The 27,836-nt window shown below is 41.2% G+C and overlaps 1 long non-coding RNA gene across 1 annotated transcript; it reads left to right on the forward strand.

Moving 5' to 3' along the window:
• The first annotated feature begins 18,224 nt into the window (after positions 1 to 18,224).
• On the forward strand, positions 18,225 to 19,564 carry LOC119030267. Its single transcript, XR_005078219.1, has 2 exons — positions 18,225 to 18,357; positions 19,042 to 19,564. It is a non-coding gene; the product is annotated as an uncharacterized LOC119030267 (long non-coding RNA).
• The last annotated feature ends 8,272 nt before the right edge of the window (positions 19,565 to 27,836 follow it).

A 27,836-nucleotide genomic window follows, 5' to 3' on the forward strand; every position in this document is an offset into this window, starting at 1 on the left:
AATATAATAAAATATGGCTGGCTGATTTTATGCATACAGCTGTAACGGCCAAATGGCTTCAAACTGAGTCTCAGTCCGACAGTATGTCAGAAGTGGCTTTTTGTGGTGTATTGTTAACTGAAGCGGAACTGATTAAATACTGTGTTATTTAGGGTTGACTGTCCAAAATCAAAATTCAGCTCGCCAAATTCACAAATGTTCATTCTGTAATGTCCTGGCCAAAGACTTAAGTAGCACAGCAAAATATTAGAAAGGCATTCTGTAGCAGACCGTGTGCTCATTTACATCAAGTGGCAGAGCTATTCGTCTGCCAGCTCATCAACTTCTCAATTTCTCTCTTGAAGAAAACCATGTCGTTCGTTTGAAATTACACTTGTTAGCAACGTGGCTCCACAGTATGGAAATGGTGGCTTTCTAATGTGCTGCTTTGGATTAAAATGAAATATGTCACACAAATTCATGTTTAGATGAATCGTCAGCAGAATAATAAAAAACACTGGGTTTTACAGAGGTCTCATCCACAGCTATGCCATTATCTAATGTTTGATATCTATCCTAGAAATGAACTGCCAGAGTGACACAATAATTGGGAGCTAGCTGAATTTTGAGGAGAGTAAAACATATAATAGAATTTTTCAACAATTTAACCTCCTGTGAAGATTTGAAAAATAATAAAACATTTATAACTGTTGCACTCTTACAATGTTGTCATTCCTTTGCTTCACATTCACTCCTCTTGCAACAATAGCTTACCTGATGAAGGTTTACTGACCAAAACGAGGCCTTAATACGAAAGATGCTGATACTAAATGAAAGTAGGATGGCACTCAATTAGTCATTAAGGACTTTTGAATTAGTTTATTAGAATCAAAGAAGTGAAGCTGAAGTGTGCTCTGCTAGCTCACCTGGTTGAGTAGTTCAGCGATTACCCATGTACTAAGTTCAAGGATGGTATGATCACACTCTGTGACTTTTGCTGAAGTGAGTCCAAGAAAAAGGCCACATGAAATTATTTTTTAACCACAAGAAACATTGAAAAATGTTTTAAATTAAGTAAAAAATGGTCAATTTAATTGTCACTTAGATGTCAATAACCAAGGTAAAGAAAGATGTAACAAAAACCTCCTTAACATTTGACAATTACATTGAATTAACGTCTCTTGGATATGTTGTAAGTTAAGGGAACCAACAAAGGAGGTATTGTTGGCGAAAAATACATTAAACCATTGTCTGTTTATAGCTAAATTATAGTGAATTATATGCATTTAGTAAATATTTATGTACCACTTGTGAATTCTAAACAGGTAGCTATTGATAACGTTCACCCCCTAAATATTGCACCCATCTCCCCCCTTCCACTGCATCCACATCACAATGCTGCTGTTGTTCCAATCATCTGTTAGCTCAAGTGGCTGCCAGTTTTGTTGCACTACCTACAGAAGCTGTCACTTAGTAGCCTTTGCACTAACACAAGGTAGCTAATGTTAACATTGGAAACGCTACCTAAAGGTAATGTAACTTCTGCTAGCCAGCTAACACTAGGGCAGTACACTATGCTGGGCACATACTGTAGAACTCTGAAGCTTTCTACAAAGAGTTTAAAAAAAAATATTTGACATCATAAAAATGTGACCTTAAATGTGAAGTGCAGCAGTGTTATTCGATCACGTTAGAAAAGCCACCTGCTTGAAAGGACATTTTGATCATTAAACATAACATTAACATAACATTAAATATATTTATATAAAAATAAATAAATAAATAAAAAATACTGAGTAACCAAGATAATTGCAAAAGTCATACAGTCATGATGCCTGGGGAGGATGGACTGTCAGTCTGAAAAAAGGAGACGAAACAAAGAAAACAAAAACCTCAGGACATTCAGCTGCAGCATTAAGATTCTCAGGGTAACCAGCCAATATAATACAGCTCTCCATCTCATCAACCAAATGTCAGCTTCTCCTTTGAGAGGGATCATTTGCAAAATGGTTGCAGAGCAAACGCAATAACAAAGGAAGAAAGGAAGGCTTTATATTTAACAAAATGATGATAAAATTCACAATGAAACATGTTTTTGTTTGTTTTTTTTTTTTTTCTCACTAGTTTATGAAACGCTCGCCTGGGAGCCAGAAACAAACAAACAATGAGACCACCATCCAAAAACCACAAGAATATATTTTGTCCGCTGCAGCTTTTATTTAGCTAAATCACCCGTGAAGTGGGAATTGAAATTAGTAAAAAATGTTTGGCTTGGACAGCGCACACTCACATGAAAGCGGAGTAACTCATTTAACTGTCAATCTGCCTCTCTGATTTTTGTCTCTCTCCGTGCCTGTCTTCATTCACCCATCCCCAAATCCCACCATTCACCACCCTGTCCATTCATTCATCCATCAATCAGCAAATTTCTTCTCTGGAGCCTTTATGCTTGTTTCATTCATTGTGCCACTCCTTCCTAGTCTTTCCTGTCTACATTAAAACGTTTATCCATCTTTCTTTAGGACAAAAAAAAAAAAAAAAAAAAACACTGTATCTCTCGGCTGGTCTCCATCTATATCGCCTACTCCATTCATTCACCCTTTTTTTTCCCCCCATGCATTTACGTCCTCCAACTCTGAGGACTCTCCAGCTTCTCAGGATCTGTGGCCATTCTCGACAAGCAGCGCTGATTTCTTCTTCCCTTCTGCTTTGAGCCGGGACTGTGCAGCGAGTGAATGCAGCCCAATCAGAGTGCATCGTCCCCGCCACTTGTGCACTGGCACTCCAAAAAGCAACACTTTCCATCATCAGTCCGATTCATAGCCAGGAAATGTCTTCTGGTTGCTCACTCAATCAGTCTCTTCTTTCAAGTTTTTAAAAATCGTGCAAGTACGTGTGTGTGTGTGTGTGTGTGTGTGTGTGTGTGTGTGTGTGTGTGTCTGTGTGCAAAGGAAAGTGCAAAAGAGAGAGAGTGAGGGAGAGAGAGAGATTCATTGCGAAAATCTACTTGTATTGCACCGTCAACTCCTTTTACAGACTGAGAATGTCGCTCCGCTGTGACTGGATATCACGCGCTTCCATATGCGGGCACACTCACACCCACACACACACACACACACACACACACACTCACACACACACACTTAAGGGATATCACTCACAGGTGCAGGATCCCTCGGAGAGCGGTGCCGCCATAAATCAGGCCCGATTGAGATGTAAAACTGATGTTCTCTGTCTTTTATAACCCGCAGTAATTGAAATGCAACACGGCTGGGTTTGTATGTTTTTCTAAGAGACTCAGGAAGTGTAAAAAGAAGCCTCGTGTGGAGACTCAGCAAATCCTTTTTTTTAGATTTACCCAAAGAATATCATGATCATCCATGTGCAGAGGGAGAGAGTTTTTTTACGTGTCAGTGAGGTGCAGCTGATGAGAGATGTTAAATATGGTATATGGTAACAGAGTTAATTTCAAATGCCCAGGGTAAGAGTTCATTTTCTTGCAAAAACACAGGTCATGCTGTGTGTTTTTATATTTCAACAATTAAAAGTTTGACTGGATGTTTGCAATTTACCACGTTAATACCTGTCTAAAATGAACGGACTTTAAAGGACTTAAAGGAGACCCATTACACTTTCTTTATTCCTTTCCTTCAGTCTGCATGTACGCATCTTGAAATTTAAAAAGGTCAAAGTCCACACCAACAGAGACTCCTCTCTCCCACAGAAAACAGCTCATGAAGCACCTCTTCAGTGTCTCGCCTTTAATTCTGTGACATCACACTACATCATGAAGTCACATATTTGCATAATCCATGCCTCGCAGCTGGTTTGGCACATAAGAAACCATTTAGCACAGTTGCACTGTTATTGTTTGCGCTGCTGGGTCAGGCATGTGGGAGTGGACCAATCAGAGAAGACTGGGTATTTGGGAGAGGGGCCTTAAAGAGACAGGAGCAAAAATGGAGCATCTCAGACAGAGAGAGAATACAGTATGAGAAAACTGATGTGTTTGTTGAGCACCAAAGCATGTAAACCTATACTAGTAGTAACCCAAAATAAATTCAGAACCTGAAAATTAGCACAATTTGTCTCCTTTAAGGTTTACACAGTCACTTGGATTGTTCCTTTGAAGCTCTTCAGGGTTATATGATGTTAGTAATGGTAGCGTAAAAAATATCTGTGGTGCATTTGACTTCACAAATCCTTGAATGTGTTAACAACAGGTCGTTGTAGCAGTAGTGATAGTGGTACTGGATGTATTTTGAGTATCATGTATTGGTAGGGCAAGTATTCGTAGTTTACTTTTGTATGCTGTATGCTGCCATTCTGGCAGAATCACTCAAACCTTCACTTGAGGTGAAATTCACTTTGTGTTTATCATTAAAGAAGAAAAGTTACTGGCTCTTTTGCGTTTGAATACCTTTTTCTAGAAAAAAATCAAATCACTGATGTTTGTTTTTACAAGATTTTGAAGCTTTTCAGTTCTTTCATCAGTTTTCTTTGAACATAATTCTTTTTAAGTGCGTATGAGAGCAATGCCATAGCGTTTTTGTATAGATTTTTCTAGATTGCTAAAAAAGGTGATTGACTCTTTTCCCATTGCCAATGTAAAAAATTGCCCTTTTTGTTTTTGTTTCTTGTGTGCCGAGGTCATCAATGTGAACATGTACAACAAGATGATGTGAACAAGATGTATACGTTTTTTTTTTTTGTTTTGTTTTTTTTTTTTTCACATGTAACCACACGTGCTGATCTGCAGGTGCGTCTGTGTGCACATAAATCATGGCAGCACAGGAGATATGGGTGGCTGCCCTTCTGTCTTCACAGATTCTTTACTCCAACCCTCACTCACGTTAAAAATTTCTACTCTCCAACTGGCCGTTGCGCTCACCCTATGATACTTTAGGGGGCGTTTCCTTCTTTAAACGCATGTGATTTTTATTGCACAACTTATGTCATGCTAATGACTGATTTATTAGCCATGAGAAAATCACCTCAGATCTTTTTCTTAGCCTAATTAAGAGGAGATGACAGGTAAGTTCTACTCTCCCTCAAGAAACTGCTGCTCAGGTCTCTTGAGCCAAGCACATAATTTCTGTCCTATCTACAATTATAGTTGCAGGGGTTAGTTTGATGCTGTCTACTTATGTCCAGCGATTTACAGTCATGGATGGTAATTTGTGTTCTCTGACCTGAGTGTAGCTAGTTCTAAACCTGAATGGTAACTTCTTTTTTACATACTCCCTTGTAAACTCTAGGTTTGATCGGCTTTATTGACCCTATCAGATTGCCCCAAGCAAGACTGTCTCTGCATTGTTTTTCTCCTGCTGACTTTTGCTCACCACAAATGCTGCTGACCAACTACCTAGAAATATAGATATTGTAAGTACAAGAAACTATCCCCCCCTCTGTTATTTGATCCAAGAGGGAAAGGCGAGAACATCCACCATGTACAGTCGTTGCCCATGTGTCTTTTGTTGCTGCTAGAGAGCGACAAATCCAATCTTTGGCTCCCATGATCAGTTGTGTTTACGTAGTACTGTTTTTGTACTGTTTTATGTCTCTATGCAGCAAATTGCAAAATTGTACAAGGCACCGTCATCCAGCCCACATACCGCGTGGAATGATGGTACTTGTGTTGTTTTGCTCCAGATCTGAGCCAGCAAGTAGGCTGTCCCATGGCCACGTCAAGCCAAGAGCAAGCCAAATAAACCAGAACTGACTCAAATCTAGGTAATACTAGGTGGGCTAATTCAGTCACTGTTATGCAATGCAGGGTTGCAAAATGAAATGGAAGGTCATAAACTCCTTTGTGCTACATAAATTACAGAACATATACAGTTACTTATATGTAAAATATACATCAAATCAATTCTATCTATGTAGCCCAAAATTAGAATCACACTGCCTCAGTGGGCTTTACAAACTGTACACTGAATGACATGTTCTGTCCTTACACCCTCAATTCGAGTGAGAATACATGAACACATAGAGTATCTTTTGAATTTGCGTTGGGGTAACTGGTATTGACAACATGGTCATCCTCACATCAAGAGTGCGACATCAGGAAAACACTGTCCATCTACTTTGACTGCGTGTGAGCACCAATGCTATAAACACTGAGTCTGCCTTTCCTTGTTTAGCTGTAGTCCTGTGCTCCATTGGACCTGATTACCCCTTGTATGACCAACCTGAGTCTCATTTGTACATTTCTTTTTCTGACCTGACCTGACCTGCCATTAACCAGGAGAAGCCTCATTGTAGCTACCATTACTCTTTGAAAGTGATACACGAGCTAATGAGTAAATCAGTTGAGAAATATCAACACATCTCTTGGACGCTTTTATTTAAACAAGCAAGTGAAGAACACTGGATGTAATTAAATGGTAATGTTAGCTATGGTTGAAGTGGTTGAATGCTAATTTTAGCCAGGGTCTATAGGTTTTTCCGCTGTTCCGCTATTTGGACAACAGGACCTTTATACATCTTGACAGCAGCAGCACACCATTATCTTTGCATGTGAGCTTCCCACCCTGAGCATAACGTAGGAGTATGGCAACAGGTTTGTCAGTTTCTGCAGTGTTTAGTGCTCATGGTGCTTAATAATTCCTTAAAGACCTCTCCCCTCAGTCCCCTCGATGTCTTCTTTCCACTCCCTTCCCCTCCCCATCCCTCTTGTATCCTTCGATCTCACCTCCTCCTCTCCTCTCTCTCCTTCCTTTACCCCCCCTTTTTTGTACTCTTACATGATCTGTTGCTCCTCAGGGTGAAGTTTTGGGGCAGATTGATGATGTTCAAACCTGACTCTGCACTGCCCTTTGCACATTTCTTCCCCTCTTCCTCTGTGCATTAATTCCAGCTCCATACCTCTTTTCCTTCATCATTCATTCTTCCCAACTGTCCAGCACTGCATCAGTTCCTCCCACCTTCTTGTCCTTCTCTCGGCGGGTTGACGCTCCATCTCGTCTTCCCCTTGTCCCTGCATTCCTTTTTTTTTTCCTCCCGTCCTCTGTTCGGCCATTTCTCCCCCCTCCCTTCCTCAGCCTGGACAGATTAATAGTCTTCCTGTTCTACAGAAAAACCTACAAAGACCTGTCCTTCCCTTGACAACACTAAACAAAGGCTCTCTCACTCTCTTTCTCACTTTCCTTTTCCATCTTTTTTACTCTCTCGCTCACACCCAGTGACCTGTGCTTCCTTCCTTTGGGCATACTTCACTAGACCCTCATACCATTTTACTCTGTTTTCCTTCTGTTGAGGTATCTCACTGTTTCCACTCTATTCTTCCCATCTCTCCAAAAATAAACAAACTTCTGGCCAAGCGAAAACTCTCTTGATTGTAAATTATGACACAGATGATGGAGCCACAAAGCATGATGTATTATGGAATAATAAAGACACTGGAAAGCAATAAGAGTTGTCTGTCCTTTTTTTTCTGCTGAAATAGTTTTACATTCCCTTGAAGTAGTTATTAAGTTTCCTCACATTCTCCCACATTCCAACAAACATTAGAATTTCTGTTGTCTGCCTTTCTGTCATCTCTAATACCCATACTTCATACTGCTATTGCTGAAATCTACTCTGTTGTGTTGGTTGCTCCCCCTTTCAGCTCTGGCCAACCAGTCACTGCTGGTTGAAGCAAAATGCATCGATAGTAGTTTCAGTAGTAGTTTTGGTGCCTAAGCCTATCCAAATCATGACCATTTCATGACCTTAACAACAGTTACAGAGTCACTTCAGATTCCGTAACATCAGTACATCAGAATTTGTGAACCGATTGTCAGATAGCTTAATTTTGATAGTCTAACCTGATGTTGTCTATTATACATTACATGGTTAACTTGATTTCTGAGCTCTTCACATGCAAAACTTATGCTGGGGGGGTCAGTAGAGCAAGAATTTACCAAAAGTTAAAAGCAATGTCTGCTGCCCATAAATGACAATAATACAGTCAAAAGTTGAAAACAAAAAGTTTGTGTCTTGTTTGTTTGCAGTTAGACTTAAGAGGAAGCTGTGTTCAGACAGAATGCAAGGTGAATTTCAAAGTCAGTTCAACTGCATTCAAAGTCCATAGAATGACACAAATAGGTGTGAAGTATCCACGTGTGAAGTCTTAATGCCTTTGAATCTTCTATGTACAGGAAATGTTTAACTTCCTTGCTGTTGCACGGCGCCATACAAATCCATTCGCCTTGCCATGGGCATGAAGAAAATCAAGGATATTAGTAGCAAGTGGAGGCATGTTTATGTGAAGCTGAAAATGATGTGTGAATGCAAATGTATAGCATGCTCAAACATGTGTTATACTCATTATTTCCATTCTCTACAGCATCCCATACTGCTTTTAATTTAATGATGGCATTATAGCTAACTTCCCTAGCTATGTATGGTGCAGTCTGCAGAAAAATCTGCCTTTATGGATTTCATTAATTGCTCACAACCTTTGCTGCATGACACCATTCTTTCCCTGACCCTTCTTTTAACTTAGTGCAAGAAGGAATTGGAAACATCATACAACGTAAAGACTGAAGGGTAGAGAGTCAATGAGCAGATGGAGGTGACCGCAGAGAGTGCAGAGACACAGGGAGGACGAGACTAATGCTACATGTCGAGAGGAGGCAAAGTGATAAAGAAAAATAGGAAGGGACGGATTGGAGGAAGAGAGGGGGAAGAGGAGGGTTGTGGCTGGGTCAAGTCTGTCTCCTGTCCCCACAGGCTTACGTGACTTGCCAGCAGTGCAAGTTCAGTAAAGTTCAAGGTCGGATTGACTTGTATTTGGAGAGAAAAGACAAACTCAGCGTACTTTTTTTTTTTTTGGCAGCACATGGCTTCACTCAAAGCCCATTTGAACAATAACTACACTATATTCATATTCTGATTCCATTAAACACTGAATGAAACACTGGGGACCACTGATGACAGTTACAGCACCCTCACCATGAAAAACGTGAGCAAAAAACTGTGCCAGCAGTTTATGACAACCAAAATACACATGCGTTGTGAGGCGATGACCTTAGTGGCTATAGGTAAAATTATACTCACAAAGGAAGCAGTCAGGTGAATGGTGCAATGTGCAAAACAGTCTGCATATGGAGGAGGCTGGGGTGGATGGATGGGTCAGACAAAGACAGGACTCTCACCCAAGGGACATGAACAGACTGCTGTTCATGTCCCATTTGTTTAGGTATAAGGATGTGTTGGATAGTTGCTACCCGGTCACAGTCTGCATGATGTGCAGTGACATTTACTTTGTACATTTAGTTTATAGTTCAAAAAATATAATGGCATATTTTTCTTATACTATGTAGTTGCCAGCAAGGAGAAGATTAAATTGGCCAGGAGACTTTTGATGAAAACACAACAAAGATATTTTTAATGCAAAAAGAGAAAAGAGAAAGATATGCTGAAAGTGTTAATTTCTTTATGCTGCAACTTTGCACTTCTTTGGGTTCAGTTTTCAATGTCATGATGTAGGAAAAAGGCTTAGGCACAAAAACCACTTGGTCAGGGTTCACAAAAGATTGTTTGTTGGCTTAAAATTCCAGCTTTGGTTGGCCCAAGATACATTGTCACAAGCATGGCTGGAAATTCTCCCAAAGTCTACTTTGAAACATCCAGTAATGTCACACTTACACATTTGATAGCCATTGGTCTCTTGTCCAAGATGTCCAGCAGTGTCACTCTGTGGTCATAAAGTACCTATATACCTATAACACCACCAGCGTCCCCTCCACCTCCATGTGAAAGTCAGGACATCAACGTGCAATGTGGACGTGATATGACACATATATGTGGAAATGTCATTGTGGTATGTTAACTGCCAACATTTTATCATGATGACCGCGCTGTTTACATGGTAGTGTGCGTTGGGTGTTGAATAATGAATGCCACTGCAATCCACATCAAATTCAACTTTCAACTTCCATTCATTATGGCACAGGACATTTCTTAACTTTTCTCAAACTGTTGCTTGATAACAATAACAGAGAAAAAACAAAAAAAAACAACAAAAAAAAAAAAACAATCCACCGATAGGAAATATCTCCTCTCTACTCTGTGTCAAATGTTATAAGTGTCCAGTGAATATAATTAATTGGACTGGAACTCAGCATTGGCAAACTTGTAAAGGTCAGCATTCAAACTGTCTGCAGTGAGAATATGAAATCAGTGCATCCTTACTTTTGTTTGCTGAAGGGGTAAACTACTACATTGTTTATTCGGACTCCCCGAGGTGCATTCACTGTTAATATGTGTGTGTGTTCACCTGTGGAAATTAATGCAGACATTCAATATTAATAGCCGCCCCAGGGTATTGCTGCCTTGTTTTTCTGCTACTTTGCCTACGAAAATAACTAATGTGTATGTTTGTTTATATTCTACACTGTGTGTGTGTGTGCCTGGACAAACAGCTGAGTAATAAAGCGGATGACTGTGTTAATTTCCAACGCACAGACAGTGTTGAGGATAAGTACACATCAACAGTTTTTTTCTTGAATGTGGCTAATAAGATAACAGAGACTGCATGGTTGCAAGAGTGAATATGCACATGTCACACGTTATTTATGAATCAATTTTGTGTGTGTGAGTGTGTGTGTACAGCTGTGAACTGGTCATACTGTTGACACCAAACACCAGAATCCAAAACAAAAGGGAAAATTATGTTAGCATAATTTTGCATTCAGAATCACATTTTTTTTTTTTTTTTTTAATTAGTGGGGCCGCCTGTGACAACACAGATTAACAATAGCAGTTAATTTATTTGGCAGGCATTCTGAGCTGGAGCAGCCTCGCTGCATTCAAGTGTTGGGCACGGACACTGTGAAGGTAGAGCAGCAACGAAAACAATTTACGCTGTACCGGAGTGGGAGCGAGTGCTGCCGGCGACTCTGTGAGCTCCATTTCCTAGTTTGACTAAACAAAATGAAACTCTGAGAGTGTTGTTTCTCGGCCCTCTCCTTCTCGGCAAATAGCTATTTCTTGCTACTGATTACACACAAATATCCAGGCGGCAGAGTGTCACAGAGAATGTCCTGTGAAAGTGTCCTCAAGTAAGATGCTGCATTTCCACCAGCTTCAGGATTACTGCGGAGCATCTTGACCTCTACCGAGGCCAATTGCAGAGGTTCAGGAAGTGGTTAATCCAGATTCTTTCAAAGCCCAGAACGATCCGATAGCACAGCAGAGAGCTTACAGTATATACCGTACTGTCCACTGTTGTTGAATCAAGACAAAGTGAGTCATAATAATGATAATCAATCGGCTTAATTTTAAAGGAGACCTATTATGCCGTTTTCCTATTTTTCCTTCCCTTAAAGCATCTTATGTAGTTTCGTATGCATGTAAAATATTTTGAAAGTTATGAAAGTCAATACCAACAAAAGCTCTCCTCTCTCATAGAAAACAGTGAAAATCTCATTTTAAATGTGCGAGACAAGCGGTCATTTTCTTGTAAAAGCTTAGGTGTGCTTTTACATTTCATCCAATTAAGGTGAAAATTGGATGACATTTTTTTCTTCATCATTTATTTGATTTTTTACGTCTTGTTTTAAAAATGCTCATACCTGTCTAAAATAAATGTACATCAGTCCTTTAATGAGACATATCATGCTTATTTGTTTTTTCCCTTTCCTTTTGTGTTTTTAAATACTGAAAGGTAAAAAGGTCAAACTGAGTCTTTAACGAGTAGCAATATGTTCTTCTGATTTGATTAATATTCAGTTGTAGAACAAATATGACGAAAATGGCAGAGGTGTTTATTTCAACAGTGAGAAGTGCCTGAAGTCCTCCCCCAGGCTTTTTTTTTTTTTTTTTTTTTTCACAGCCGCATCAACCTCTAGCAACAAGGTAAAGGTATGTTTGTAGCCCAAGAGGCAAAACCCAGGGTTTAAATCGCCAAACACTTTGCTGCGACTATGGCAGCTGCTCATTGAGCCTATCGCTCTGAAGGCACAGTAGTAACTGAAGGCGACTGAAGCCGTGTAATTGCTCAGACATTACACGGAGGAATTTCATGTGTGAATGCAAATGTCTGAATCACTTGTACCAAACAACAGCCCTCACCCTGCCAGCTCACTACAAAGTTTGTGTAATGCCCAACTGCACCGAGTGTGTCCATAATTTTTTCTCCGTGTCTGTATATTGCTTTCTGCAGTTTTGTTGATAATGCGGTTGTGCTTAGACACGTGCAATATTCACATCAATGCAAAACAGTTATCATTACGTTTGAGTCCTCCTCCTCTTGCACACTTGATCCACGCCTGCCCCCAAACCATTTCTGAAACGTTTCTATTAGGTGACAACACGACACAGATGCAATGTGTATCTCCTCACAGCAGCTGGAGAGTAAGAAACTGATTGGAGAGACTTTAGTGTGGTAATAATGCCCTCGCAAACAATGGTCTCGCAGCAAGCCATCCGAGAAAAACAAAAAAAAACCAACACATTTTCAAGTGGTCCTCCTCAATTCTTGGATCAATCGATTCAGAACATAACAGCCTGGAGAAGTTACTGCAGTAGTCATGCAGAATCGATGCCGGGCTGATGGATAATAAGACGCCTCACCAATGTTTACCAATGTAAAGTAACACAGCAAGTGTGTGTGTGTGTGTGTGTAGGGGGGTGCCTCTCTGGAGCAGTCTGGATTTTTACAGGTGTTCATTTTTGCATTTAGTATGGATTTATTGTGGTGTATCCAGTCATGAAATAGCCTTGGCAGTACAGCTGCCATACCCATCTGCTTCACTGGGCCTCACTCATACACACACGCGCGCACACACACACACACACACACACACACACACACACACACACACACACACACACACACACAAGCACAGAGATATTCTATAACTGTACATTGTACAAATTCAAGTTAATGGTCTCAATGTCAGTGACACTTGAACATTTATTGAGCACAAATTAATTAGTAATCTTGCATGTTTCATATGTTCCTGCCTTTGCTGAACACACACACACACACACACACACACACACACACACTAAAGACAGAATCTGTGACCCTGAACTCAGACCCATGCTCACAGAGATGTGAGAGTCTCAGGGAGCTGAAAGTGGTACACACACGCATACATATGAGAATAATCTCATTTTTTTCTCACATACACACACCTGTAACTATACATCCTTATATCTACACACTCAAATGCAAACCTGTACACTTACAGTAGAATCAAATCATGTGAGCCCTAAGGCCTTACACATACACACACACACACACACCCATGGTACTGCACTCCAGACATTTTTAAGATATAACCTAAACTGCTTCACTGAGTTTTTGCTGATTTGCTGGTTCTGCAAGGATACCGATACATCACTCATTTGATTACATTCAACTAATAAATATGTTATCATTCTTCTCATTTTAAATTACTTCTCTTTGTGCATTATTGGCAGGAAAAGAAAATAACTTAATGACTAACTACTAGTTGTTAAGCAGATGGAGTGTGTAACCAGAGTTACAGCAGAGACTGAAAGACTTTTTTCTCTCCTGTCTTCTCCCTCATTACTTGCCTCCACCATCTCGCCATCTTATCTTTTTTTCCCTCCTCCTATCTCGTCGCCTTTACCTTCTCTTTCTGTCATGCGTATTGATCCCACCTGTGCCTCCTTTCTCTTACTGTCACTCTCTCCTGATCCAATCTCAGGACTGCCAGCGTGATGATAGCTTTGTTTACAACGTGACTACAGGGCAATTACGAGGGACACTATGTCTATATGTATGTGTGTGTGTGTGTGTGTGTGTGTGTGTGTGTGTGTGTGTGTGTGTGTGTGTCTGTGAGTAGGGACTTGACATGTTTTCTGGTGTAATTAGACCTCAGACCCCGGAGTCTCTGCTTTTTTTAAATGGCACCTGCCTCTTGTTCTTCTCTCTCTGCTGGCCCCGTGTTTCATCACACATTTCTATCTTTCTCCTTGTTTACTATAAAAAAGTTTTTTAGCATTCTCAACCTCTCTTTCACCTCAACTTTTTATCTCACTCTGTAAATCTTTTTTTATTTCTCCATCGAGAGCTTCATCTCTCCGTAGAAGGCCCCCTTTCATGCCTGTCTTTCCATTTTGGCACAAATAACTACACATTATTGCCAAAGCAGAACAAAGATTGTCTCTTGCTACCTCTCTCTCTCTCTGTCTTTCTACCTCCTCCCTCTTCCTCAGCAACTCAATTACATGAATCGCCATAGTTGCCAAAGCAATTAGATGATGAACAAGAACAAGACCATATCTTTTTTAAACCACCAAATAGGATCTGTGGAACTTCCACGTCGTGGTGGAAGCTGGCTGTTGGCATAAAGTCCAGCCCAAGTCCTTCACAACTAAATCTACAGTCCAGCAGCAGTGAACGACTTGGGCGCAATTTTGTGGAAAACATAGTGAAACGTTTGTGGTTCCAGTGGAAGCTGCATGTATTCTGATGAACTGCATCCAGTGATGTCGCTCAGTCACATTATGGATGAATGTCATGGACAGTATATATATATAAAAAAAAAAAAAAAAACATTAAACCAGAGGTATCACCTTTTTTTTGTACAATGCATTCTCCTTCCTTTTCAAAACCTTGCGCCTACGTTACCCACAATGCAATTTAACAGTGAGTGACGTCACCGGAGGCTTTTAATCAGATTACATGCAGCTTCCTGTGGAATCACAAAAGGTTTCATATCACATCCTTTTTATACATGCAGTGGTACGCCACAAGACCTGCAGAACACTTAAATGTCTTATATTGGTAGAGTAACCCTTTAAACAAATCCTCCACCAGCTGGTGCAGACAACGGATAGAGACATTGAAGGTGCTATTCTTTCTGTCATGTTACAGTCCACTCACACATGCCTGAAAAAGTGATTAATACAAGGAAATTGCTGCAAATTGTTACATACTGCTCAGACAAAATGACTGAACCATAACTGACATGGCTGATATCATGACTGATAAGTGACTAGAAAGAAGGGTGAAAGTTGGTATACAAGGCCTTTTTTCACAAACTAGATACATCATTACAACAATTCTATTTTTGAATTTGGACATATCTTAAATGAAGAGATTTTTTTCTTGTGTTTTCCAAATTTACTTGTTTTGACCAACATCTTAAATATTTTAGAAGTTAAATCGTCCCCTAATGGCATTGGGCGACAACACTGTCCACTAACATGACACTCAAGCAAAGTAATCAAACACACATGAGAATCCATCAATTCTAAAGGAGAAATCATTACATTTATTTTCAAGTTCGCAATTTTATTTGGGGTTACTCATAGAATAGATTTACATACCTTAGTGCAAAAAACCCAAAAAACATCAGTTATCTCATATTGTCCAGTGCTGCCTGAAACACTCGGTTTTAGCTCCTGTCTCTTTAAGGTCCCTTTCCCTCCTGAATACCTAGCTTCATCTGATTGGTCAGCTCACACATGCCCGAGACATCACAGCTCACAACAGAGCAGCTGTGCTGGATCAATTCTTACCACCAAACTAGCAGCTAGGCAAACATGTGACATTGCTTGATGTGAATTACTGAATTAAAGGCGATACTACTGATGAGGCGTTCCAGGTGCAGTATTTTCTGTGGGAGAAAAGAGCTTCTGTTGGTGTACACTTTGGCCTTTGAACTTTTAAGATCTTTTATATGCACACAAACTTAAAAAACACACTGAGTGAAAGGAACAAAAAAAGAAGCATATTAAGCTTCATTTAAACTTTCCTTATGTAATTGCAGTGTTCAGCCTGCAGGCTTAGCCCCTTTATTCAAGGATGCTTGCCTGACAGACAGTTGTAATGTACTGTATCACATTATAATGAAAGATCACAACATACTATACAATGATTAAACAAGTCATATGAGATGTGGCGGTGTGATAAATTGAGAATCCATTCCCCCTCTCTCTCTCTTTCTCTCTTCCTCGCTCAGCTCTGCTGCTGGGTTATGAATTTAATCACCTCTCACATGACTAGTCACTGTTTTAATTCCTTCATTTAAATTTTTAATTCAAACATCTCAGCTCACACAAACCGTACACACAGACAGACCAACAGATAGACTTGAACAAATCAACCAAATTCCGTTCTTGCTCGCTATCTTTCCCTCTCAACCATACAGACACACGTGCATGCATACTCAAACAGGAATTTGCATAGTTCCTGATATACTGTATGTGCATGCCGAAAAGCAAACATCATCACACAAAACACACATTCGAAGATATTCAATCTTGCCCTCCTGATGAGTTATTTCAAATACTGCGTATGTAAACACACAGGTTTCTTCATGATTGCCTTGCGCACCAGCAGGGAAAATGTCTAAGACTTTACGCTGGATCTCAGGGTGTTTGTCTGTGGGACATACTCTCCCACTTTGCCATCTTGCCGCCCCGGCTTATGTTCCCCTGTGTCATATTAGATATCGTCGGATGCCTTCCCCGTCTGAAGCCAGTGAGCCCTTATTCAGTCAGTGCTGCCAGTGGATGTTTCAGTCAACAGTTGTGTCTTCAAAGTCTTCGGATGTGATTCTGCATTTTCCCCTCCTTCAGCTGGCCTTTGAAATGTTTCCTCTGCACTCAAGCTGACCGCTGACATTATGTAAATGGCTAGACGGGATCCAAAGAGGCAGCCGATCCTGGGGCATGCTGATGGCATGCCTGAGTAGGCGCAGCTGGTGCTGGGTGATTGGCCCCAGCAGTTACTGTATTTCTACCACTGCTTACGAGACGCTTTGCAGTTGTCTCTTTTTTAAGTATGAGGGACAAAAAAAAATAAAAAATCAAACTGGCTGACTGCAAGGACACCACGTCAGGATTCAGCTGTGTTGTTATGGAGGCTACATGGGACGTCACCTGGCGACATGTTACTTTCGCCTTTGTCACCACGCTTCTGTGGCTCGGGAGGTAGAGCAGGTTGCCTATTAATTTCTGGGTGGGCGGTTCAATCCCCAGCTCATTCTGTCCTCATGTCAAAGTGCAAGGGGAAGATGCTGAACCTGAAGTTGCTCCCGATAGGCAGGCCAGCACCTTGCCATCTGACTTTGTGTGCAGATGAGTGAATGAAAGGCCGATTGTGAACTACATAAGTGCAGCTGAGTTACTTTAAATGTGTGGTAAATAAATGCTGGCAATGTAAGTTTCTGCGAATCCCTGTTTATGTGGAAAGGTAACACATCTTTATGTTGCAACATTGCGTTTCTTCCATTTGAATGTTATGTTGAGACAGTGTTGTGTCGATGCTCTGGTTAGGTCAAGGCCCAAAAGCCACTTGGTTACGGTTGGGAAGAATGTCCTGCTTTGCCTCAAAATATCTGGCTTTGACACCACAAACTGATATCTCTTCAAAAATGACCGGTTTTGTTGCCACACATACCTGAAAAATGTCTTGGTTTCGTGATTTAAAAAAATGAAACGCGGTGGCCCCTAATTAAAAATATCCAGAGGTTTTGTGCATAAACAAAGTTGAGATGTTGTCTTGAGAAGTGGTCTAGCCACCGTCACTTCCACTTCCTGACATACAATTAAGCAAAAACGCATGCATGAGGTGTGACAGGAGAGGATTTCAAATATTTAAATATATATGACAAATTCAAAATGTAACATTTCTGAAAATGCAAAAAAATCTTAAAAATGGGATAAAATTCCAGTGGATGCAGAAATATGCTGATCCTTTACTTTTGTAAAAGCAGCTATGCAAGGAAAACAAAATAATTCTCAAGTTCCGTACTCAAAGTCCACTTGAGTGAAAGTACATCTGTCATGCGACAAAAGTAATGTACTCTTCATACAGGAAGGTTTTTGTTTTTTTTTCCATTCTTGTATCATGATGTACTTTATTATTTTGCAGTATTTCAGTAAAACAAGAAGCAAAGTGTTTTTCGCTGGTTTAACCATTTTATAACAGTAACCACAAGCTGTTAAAAGATCACCATGTGTTCTGAAGTCCTTGATCAAGACATGTTTATCCTATCGGTGCTGTGGGTTCAGTTCACTGCTGTAACCTTTCATTCACTCTAAGGTCCTCAATAGTGATGCTGCACTCACAGTGCTCAGTGCCCTTGGATAATAATTGTAAATCACACAGAGTAGGAGCTGTGCCTCTGTCTCAACCTGCCTCTGTTTATCTGACCCTGAGTGTGTTCCCTGCCATGCACACCTGTGGTTCATCCTCTAGTCAGCCCTTTGGACATGCTGCCTGTCTCCCCAGCTGCAGCTTTTAACCTCATTAGTGCTGGTGGTCATATAGAGAATGTCTTCTTTGTCATCTGTTCTTCAGCAATCGCGTTCGGACTGCCAGCCCTAATGTGTTTTTCGGCATCGTGTCCAGGAAGTCTGGACAGCAAAAACCACATGAATTGCGTCTTTTGCAAACATTTGGAGGTGATTTGAAATGTGATTCAAAACGCATTTCAAAGTGTCTTTTGTGTCATTCCCGACGCAACGCACAACGTCAAATACAGAATTGCGACACAGCGGCTGTGTAGAATCCATTCTGCTGCTCTAAGTGTTGTAGACGACACAGAGAATGACAGTCCGTACGTAGACAGTCAGGCTGAAACAAATTGTCTGCTGCACGGCTTGGCAGCCTTATTGTTTTGAGGGTGAGATGACAAATTTCTCATGCTTCTGTGTTGACAGCCCTCACCGACGTAGGAGTTACTTACACATATGTTGTTGCTACAGAAACCAATGCTGATAGGTCAGTGATGTCTGGACACAAAAATCGGATCTGATCACTTGCAAATAGTAGCGCTGACAGTCTGTCTTAAAGGCTTTCATCTCAGACGACCCGAACTACAATCCCAAGATTTGGGAGATAGTGGAGATAGTTGATTTTTTTTAGTCTCATTCCCAGTTTGTTAGATACTTACACACTAAGATTGTAGTTTAGGTCAGCCACCATTTTACAGCATCAGTATTTGCTTACTTACATCAGCTTTAAGCTGCACTTGCACTCTTTAATCCTAGCTGTGTGTGTCCCCTCCAGTACTTGCTTTGTATTTCATTCTCCTGCATGGTATCTGCAGGTAAAATCTTCCTAACCACTCCTCTCTCTGTTTCCAGGTACCGCTGCTGTCAGAGCTGTGAGAGGACAAAGCTGTTTCACAGCAACAAGTTGAAGCTGCTGCCAGAAGGCTGAATTTAGCTCCAGACTGACAGCTTAGCACCGTGTGTGCCCGCTCTTAAAATGCTCAAGAAGGCCAGGCCTCGGAGGAGCCTGATTGACATTTCGTAGCATTGTGTTCAAAAGTCTCTTTGCGGGTTACACGGATGCCACGATATGAGGAGCATCAAACACTGCCGCTTTCACACACAAGGCGATGCATGACTTTACATTAGCAGGTCGATAATGTTAAAGATAAGTGAGGGAACGCAGGGACTGTAATTAAAGAATGTCTTGCTTAATTAAAACTATAGGGAAGGTCCACTGCTTTACATATGAACTCGTTAGAATTCTGTAGACATGGTACCGTTGGGTGTTAACTATAGTGCAGGGATCAAAAGTTTAGGTTCTTAATGTTAAAGCTTTTATCTCCGCCCATAGGGGAAGTCAATTTCACAATAAAAGACACCAGATTTCCTGACTGTTGCTATAATTCTCACCCCACCTTCCTTTCTTCCTCTAATTTGCTGCCTTCCACCTAATCTGTGTCCATCTGCCTCCATTCCTCCTTCCCTCGGCTTCCCACCCTCTCACTTTACCGCAGTAAGTGTTTCAGTCTCCCCGCCCTGCTGTTTTTGTTGTTTTCTCTTTATAGCTTTTTTTTTTTTTTTTTCTTTTTTTTTTTTCCGCGTTGTTGCTGTTGGTCTCTTTCCGCTGGTCTCGTCCTGACACCTCAAGGCTCCGACGCTGTTGTATCTCTCGCTGTTAAACAAAAGTTTGATAGCATAAGGAATCACATGGTCTCTCCTTCTTTTTGAAACAGGTCCAACAGATGGCTCCCAGGCCCATTTCATTACAAAACAGTGAAATGTTTTTATCTGGCACTTAAAAAGGCCAAGGCGATGGGAGATAGAAATCGGAAGACTTCCTCCGGTGCAACAGTGTATACAGCGTACTCACTATCACATGTACACTACAGTATTTACACATCTAAGCCAAGGCTGCTTACTTCCATCCATCTGTCCATCCATCTGATCCTCAGGCAATTTTGAATGGAGCAACAATGTTTATCAAATGTGTAGTAATGCCTTCGGGTAAGAGGTAAAACATATTCAAGAGACTGAAACAAGTCCAGTGTGGCACTATTAAAACTTTGTTGGAGAGGATGGATAAAAACAAAAAGACAATTCAATACTATGATCCTGTTTCGCCATGTTGGTGTTCTTGCTGGAAAAAAAAACATAGTTAAAGCAACATTGTATAGAAATAAGCCTCATGTGCAATTTGGTGCCCCCCCCTGCAGTTTCTGAGTTTGTCTCCATTCCAACTTTGAGTGTTTTTATTTTTTCGCTCTCCACACTTTTTAAAGACAAATCTAAAATGCGAATAAATATGGGTGGACGGAAACCTGCCTTGATGCTCACTCACTTTAAACTTTAAACATCTTTTTCTCCACAAACATCCCTCCATCACTCCCTTTTTTTTTCTTCTTTTTTTCCCAGAGTAACTGCTTCTGACATCCAGGATTCAGAGATCTGACAAACATCACACGACTGGTTTCGCTTCAACGGGATCTCCATCGTCGTGTTAAACCAGAATCATTCTACCTATAAAAACTTCCATCAACAAACCACATCTGTGCCGAATATGTTACTCAGCCTTGACTTTTACAAGGCTGCAATATGGGCTGAATTACCATAAGACAACTGGCTCTCATCTGTTTGTGAGCTTTTTTCTTTCTTTCTTTGTTTTTTCTATGCTTGCTTCTCCGTGTGTCTGTTTTGTTTGTGCGCTTGTTGGCGTACGGCGTGTGTCCGTTACTGCTGATTTCATCCGCTCTGATCTCACATTTTACTGCAGCAGAAGGAACACAAAATGTCTGCTGCTGCTCCGCGCGCACATATTTTGGCATATCTCTCGGTCGCCAGGTCAGTCCAACCATGTTAATGAGATCAAAGTTCGAGAGCTCTCACCTTCCTTGCAAATGAGAAAAATGCACACACACACACACACACACACACACACAAGGGGAAAGCATTCGCTACAGAAAAAAAAAAAAAAAAAAAGAAAACAGCCCAGACCGAGACGTTTTGTTATCATCCCAGCACGATCACTTCATCCTCCCACCTCTCCATCCATCGCACAGGTCCATCTGTCTCTCATCACCCCTCTTTTCCGTTCCTTGTTCCTTCTCTTCATTCTTCTCTCCCTCCATCTGCCTCTCATTATCTGCTACTTTTGTCGCTCTTGTCGTCTCGGTCCAGCACCTCCCTTGTTCTTCCAAACTTTCCTTGCCCCCGGTGTTTTCTCTTTCTTTTTTTTCTTTTTATCCCCCCCACCTCCTCTCTGTCCTTCCGTGTCCTAATCCCATCCTTCACCTCCACACCTCTCTCTCCTCCTAACTTCCATCACTCCCCCTCTCATCACTCACTTCCACTAACTCTGTCTGTCCGATCTCTTTCTTCTTCCGTCGCCTGCCTCCGCGCTTTCGTCCTCCGCACCCTTCTGTCTCATCGCTCATTTTTCACCCTTACCCTCCCATCAGCCTCCATGACTCACCTCTCATTTATCCGCTACCCGTCCTCACCATCCCCTCCGCTGTCATGGTATCCTTGGACTTCTTGTCAATGCGTTTGACCTTTTTTTTTTTTTGACTTATTCCCTTTCGCCAGATTCCTTCAGTAGGCAGCAGTGTGGCCAACAACAAAAAAAGTTCTTCACTTGGACATAAGGTCCTACACGTAGGTCAGAGTGTTGCTTCCTTATATAGCGTAGGCAGGCCATAGTAGATGCCCTCCAACAAGAACATGATCAGTGTGGGTGGGTAAGTCAGATGAGCTTCGATTTATTTGTCAGTCTCTCACTTACAATACCAAAGCTTCTTTCTACTTTTTGTTTTTCTTTACTTTGAAAGAATGTCATACGAACCTTTTATGCCCGAACTCATTACTGCATTGCCAGTCAACGAGGCACTGATTTTTAGTCGACTTCCTCTTGTTTGGTTTTGTCCTCTCCCATACCATCAGCTCAGAGAAAGTCACCGGTCGCCTCTAGACTGCTCGGTCACCTGTAATTACAATAAGGCTGACCCATCGACATGCCATATGATTATCCAAACAAAAACAGGACACTGACTCATACAGACCACAGACAAATGAAACAAACGGAACAACAACGTCTGGTTAGACTTTCACGATGAAGAGCGCTAACATATTCTGACTTTTACACTGCTTTTGATATTGTCAACAGTCATGGTTTAGTTTAGGAATAGCTCATACCTTGGTTGAAAAAAACTACTGTCACACTCTAACCTACATTTAAAACAAATAATCCTTCACTCTTGCTCACAAACAGGACGTAAACCCCACTTACTGGATGCAAAGTCCAGTGAACTGACCATCCAACCAACCAGACCCTGACTGAGACTTTCCTTGCTCTTTATACTACTGGACTAGAGGGGAGCTTCAAGAGGCGAGCTAGAGCGGTAACTAAGCCATCAAACTTAGAGGCATTGGGCCACTAATTTACTATCAAGCATATGAAGCATTGGGGATAAGAAACAGCTGGCTATGACACACACAATTTACTACAGAGAGAGCGAAACAAAGGGGAAAATAGGCTGTCCAGCAACAGCAGTAAACACTGTCAAGCATTGCATTGGTGTTGTCAATTGTAACTATTGTTCCTCACCTCTCAGTCAAAATTATTTTCTGAATTCTAGGTGATTTATGAATAGGCACAGTCATCCCAGCCCCACCAGAATTGCCATAACCACATTGTTTCCCCCCCCTGGGTCATTACTCTTTCTTTGAGATATTTTTTTTTATTTTTTTTTACTTTTACAAAGAGACCTCTGAGGCTCTTCCACACCCTGCCGAAGAAAGCCCCCTCTTTCACAAGAGTGGCAGCCATCTCTTTCCAAGAGTTTATGGCAAATGGCTGTCCTTGGCGGTCTCTGCACGAAGAGTCGCACAGGTGACGATAGAGGCGATTCTGCTCAGACGCTGCCAAAACAGGTCAAAAAGGTCTTCTGGCAAAGAGCTGAACCTGACTCAACTTTTGCTGCAAAGTGACATCACCTGCATTGGCTGATCAGCGCACGTTCCTCGTCGCTGACTTACGTGAATGTTCTGTCTTCTGATAAGCCGTCAAACACATTAATCCGCTACTGCAGTGCGGCCTGCTGAATCCCCGCCAAAGCTAGATTGATGGATAGACCTGGATATATAATTCCTTCAGTGAATAAAGTCTCTTGTCTCCAGCACCTGTACAACACCAGCATTGCGTGTGATACTAAGTCAGCAAGCCACCCGGCAGCCTATTGGTTGCATTTTAATAAAACAATATTATCCATCCATCCATCCATTATCTGTACACATTATATGTACGCCGCTTAATCCTCTGCAGGGTCGCGGGGTAAAACAATATTATAGCTCTGAAAAAAAAAAAAGAAGCTGTTCTTGGACTAATTCAGTACAGCCCAATCTGTCGAGGTGCACATTTTCCAAAACAAAGGCCGCCACCTGCAAATGAATTAAAGTGGCCATAAAAAGTCAGGTAGGAGGCAAAATATACGACATAGTAAAGGCATTTCAATACATCTAAGAGAGTGTGCAACTTAGAATGCCAAAGTACAAGACGGAATGGGAGGGATCGTTTTTTTTGGAACAGAAAATGAGCCGCAGAGCGATGAAGGGAGAGAGTGAGTAAAGAGAGATGGATGGAGAGAGGGGAAACAAATAGTGTGAAAGAGGGATGAAAGAGGCAGACAGACACAGACAGACATATGCATATAGAGCAGTTTTTCCTCATCGTATTACTCCCCGAGATCTCCTTAAAATAAATCAGGCTGGTTTATCTTGCCAACAATGCACTTACGGCTCTGTTCATAAACAATGCTCTTATGGCTTCTCACCAGATTAACTTACTTAGCTGGAGAACCTGATGGAGTGAAATGCATACTTATAAGAATGTTTAGCCAGGGCATGGATGGAGCGAGGGGAGAAAGAGATGAAGACATCGTAAGAGGGGAGTGGAAAGCAATTGACGGTGGGGGGGAAGAGAAGTTGAGGAGGGAGGAGGAAGCAAATTACTTGAAAGAGAGGACATTTAAATTGGAGGTGAGAGGATAGTGGAGTAGAAAAAGAGACAAGTACTGAAAGGAGAGAAAGCGAGTGTAGGGAAAGCTGTAATTATACAACATTGGTAATAAATGCAATTGCTTTGGAGGCGGTTTAAACTAAAATGAAGGCAGTCGGAGGCAGAGAGGGCTCTATTTATACTATAAATATATATAACTGAATAAACTAGAATGGCACTCAGTAGCTCAGTCAAGGCCAAAGAGTCCACTTTAATTCAATCAAGCCTGATTCAATATTAAACTTCATAGCTCTATTCTAAAATTGAAGCCACCCATAACTGCTTAACCATAATTCCACTGCACCACTTCTACGATCTGCATCACATTGCACTGACTCGTAAATACCAGACACCTGATACACTTGATATTTTTCATCAAGATACATGCATTATTCCCTGAAATGTTAACAACACTGTAAAAAAAAAAATACCCTGTATCTAAGATGATTAAGATGATTTTATTTTGTCTGTCTTTACAATGCATTTTTTAAGGACCTTAGCATACTCATAGAGTAAAATATATATTGGGTCAGCACACTGTAAACAACAAAACAATAAAAGTTATAAAATCTTTGTGTTGATGTCATTCAAATGCTCTGAGAATGGTTCCATTTACCGAGTTTGGAGGACGCTCTTCCATCTTCAGTGTGTTCACGTGACATCAGACTTGCAGTAATTCTGAGTGTCTGAAGGACAAGGACGACCAAAGGAAATGATAGAATAACTACAGAATACATTATTTTGGTTAAAGCTCCCTACCATCAATGTTTCAGCAGTATATGACGTCAACTTTCTGACTTCCTGAGTTGTTGTTCTGGCTTGAGCAGGCATTCAGGGGAATTTTCCCTCTAAAAAAAATTATACATTTCTGATAATTCTGGCAGCACATGAACACACAGTGAAGACATCTACATGTCAATCAGGAGTAATAGTCATTGTGCCACCTGCTGGCAACAGGAAGTAGCCTAAGCCTTTTGAGACAATCGTTGTTCATTTTCATAGTTTTCATACCCTTGTTATACTTGAACTTAATGTGTAAAAACTTCATTATTATTGTAATTATTATTATTATTAGATCATATTAGTGTTGTACTTGCTCTTCAGCTGTGTTTGAGTAGATGGTCCTTGTCAAGTGACATCCACATGAATACCAGGTCCCCTCGTTTTCCAGCAGGATATTACACTGTAACAATATAATCAATAATATTCACTTCCCCAGTCAGTGGTTTTAATGTTGAGGTCACTGTATACACCTAGCATTATCTTATTTGTATTCTGTCATTGACGTTGATGACTTTGATGCCTGCAGCTGTCTGAGCGCTTGGCTCTTAAAGATCCACCTGGCTGAATGCTCACAGGCCGAAGAGACTCATTAAAATACCCACTATACCAACCATGCTACGAACATGGCATGCATGTGTGACTTGAAAAACCAGGCGTGCTTCCTGCGTGAGTTCACAGGTTTAGGTAGCCCCATACATAACCGCTTCATTGCCTGTCAGAAAACACTGGAAGGGAGAGGATATACTGACGGCGAGGAGAAAATGTCCTTTAACCAGAAACAGACTCTCCATAAAATCTTGTTTTCACCTTGGCCTGACAGCCCCCGCCATATCCCTGACTCCTACAGTGAAATTGAGTCTCTCTCTATTCCACATGCACACACTCACTGTAAAACTTAAGTGCAGTGCAGAGAAGTGGTGGGAAACATGTGACTTCTGACCCCACGGACGAGGTCACAGCCGGGCCAGCGGAGACCTCAGAGGGAAGGAACGTCGCGGAGATGATCGGATCTGACAGCCCACTTCCTCCTCAGACAGGAAGTCAGGTGGATAACTGCGCCAAACCGCCAACGACCGACATTATCACCTGCCTTAAAACACACAGTAGGAGCTGGACAAGATTAGAGAGTTTCCTGGGAGCTATTAAAGGATCGGATTCCACATTAAAAGAAAAGAAGTGCCTGTGTGGTTTTGTTTATGTGACTACATTTTTGGTTAAGAGGCATTATATGACCTTATTCCTGCTCTTCATCTACATCTTTATTGGGAGATGGGATTTATAGCTAAGGAGAAGCTATTTTCTTGTAATGACGAATGGCTAAGGTTTAATGGTGGATGCTTTAGACGCTTTTTTGGGTTGTGTTAATAGTATTTTAAGATGCATCAAAGCCCGTGAGGCATTTTCTTGTTGAAATAAATGTGCCTCTATTACTCAGGTAAATGCAAAGTCCTTTTAGTGGTTTTGTTTTACAGATAAACAGAGACAGAAGTTCAGTGTTGCAGCTTTCGAGTAATAAACACCTCAATCGGCTTTACCTCTTTCCCTTCTCAGACTATATTTGCTTCATAAGTTCCAGCGAGATAGCCTGTAAGTCCATTAAGCCCTACTGTAGCAACGCCATTGATAATGGATGTATATCTGGCCTAGGGCTAAATCGACTTTGCCAATATACTGCTATCTGCCGTAGCAGACTGTGTAGAAAGTCCCCAGTACATATTAGTGATTTACTAGGCTATTTACAATGCTCCCACAGCCCCCCATCCCTCACACTGTAACTCAAAACTACATTACAGGTTCAGCCGCCTGCTTATCTGAAGTCATAATGAAACTCTGGGTTCCTTCCATTTAGATAGACTATCATTTCTCTCCAGGAAAAACAACTTTAGTTCGCTCTAAGGGATGTTTTTTAAATGAACGATGTTAGATATAGAGTTAAGTCATGTGATGAATGAGACAGCTTGGCGCCAACAGAGCGCAGACATGCACATCAGAGCCTGCAAGTGTACACACACACAATTTAAATTTGTTAAAAAAAGATGTGTGAGGACATTTTATCCATGTGCTGTAACTAAAAGCACACCAAGAGCCGTAGCCATGCCCTTATAAGCGCAATTCATGATGCAAATGTGGGTTGTTTTTTGTTGCTCCATTCAGGACAGGATTGACTCCGTCTTTCCTCCCATGTTAAAATGTTTGAATTGCTGTATCACGGCCTGTTGAGCTGAGAACCGCTGCCTGATGTGACTAATCCTGTGTGCTGGGGTCTCGGAACACACAAACTCTGGGGTCACTGGCTTCACAGCTAACTATGCCATTAGCTTATTGGTTAATGGTAGATGGATGCAGCTAAGGAGAGCTAGAAACTTTTAACTGGTGGACTCTGATTACTCTGATGATATGCTGCCCTCTATATTTTTTGAACCACCTTTTGAAAACTGACCATATTCAGTATTAATATTATATAATATACAATATTAAGCAAACTTAGACTGAAACCAAGTCGTTGCACAAAATTTCTCCACTGCTCAGAATGTCCACTGTCTACAATTCAAATCAGTCCTCACAACGACAGGAGCACAACAGCACACATATTCCCAGACAGGTTCGGAGCCTCGCTTCCTACTGTGTGTTTATCTTGTCTCAGCCACCATTCACGCTTTACAAGCCTCAGGGGAGTTGATTTGGGAAGTAGAACACATTATCATACACACATCCGCCCACAGACACAAATGTGTGCACATGGTGCACACACCTGCGAGATACCAGTCGAAAACATACACACAGAAACACAAAAATGCATACAGTGTATCCACATATGTGGATGCTGACGCAC

This window comes from Acanthopagrus latus, chromosome 12 (genome assembly GCF_904848185.1).
Source record: "Acanthopagrus latus isolate v.2019 chromosome 12, fAcaLat1.1, whole genome shotgun sequence".
In the NCBI taxonomy this organism is placed as follows: Eukaryota; Metazoa; Chordata; class Actinopteri; order Spariformes; family Sparidae; genus Acanthopagrus; species Acanthopagrus latus.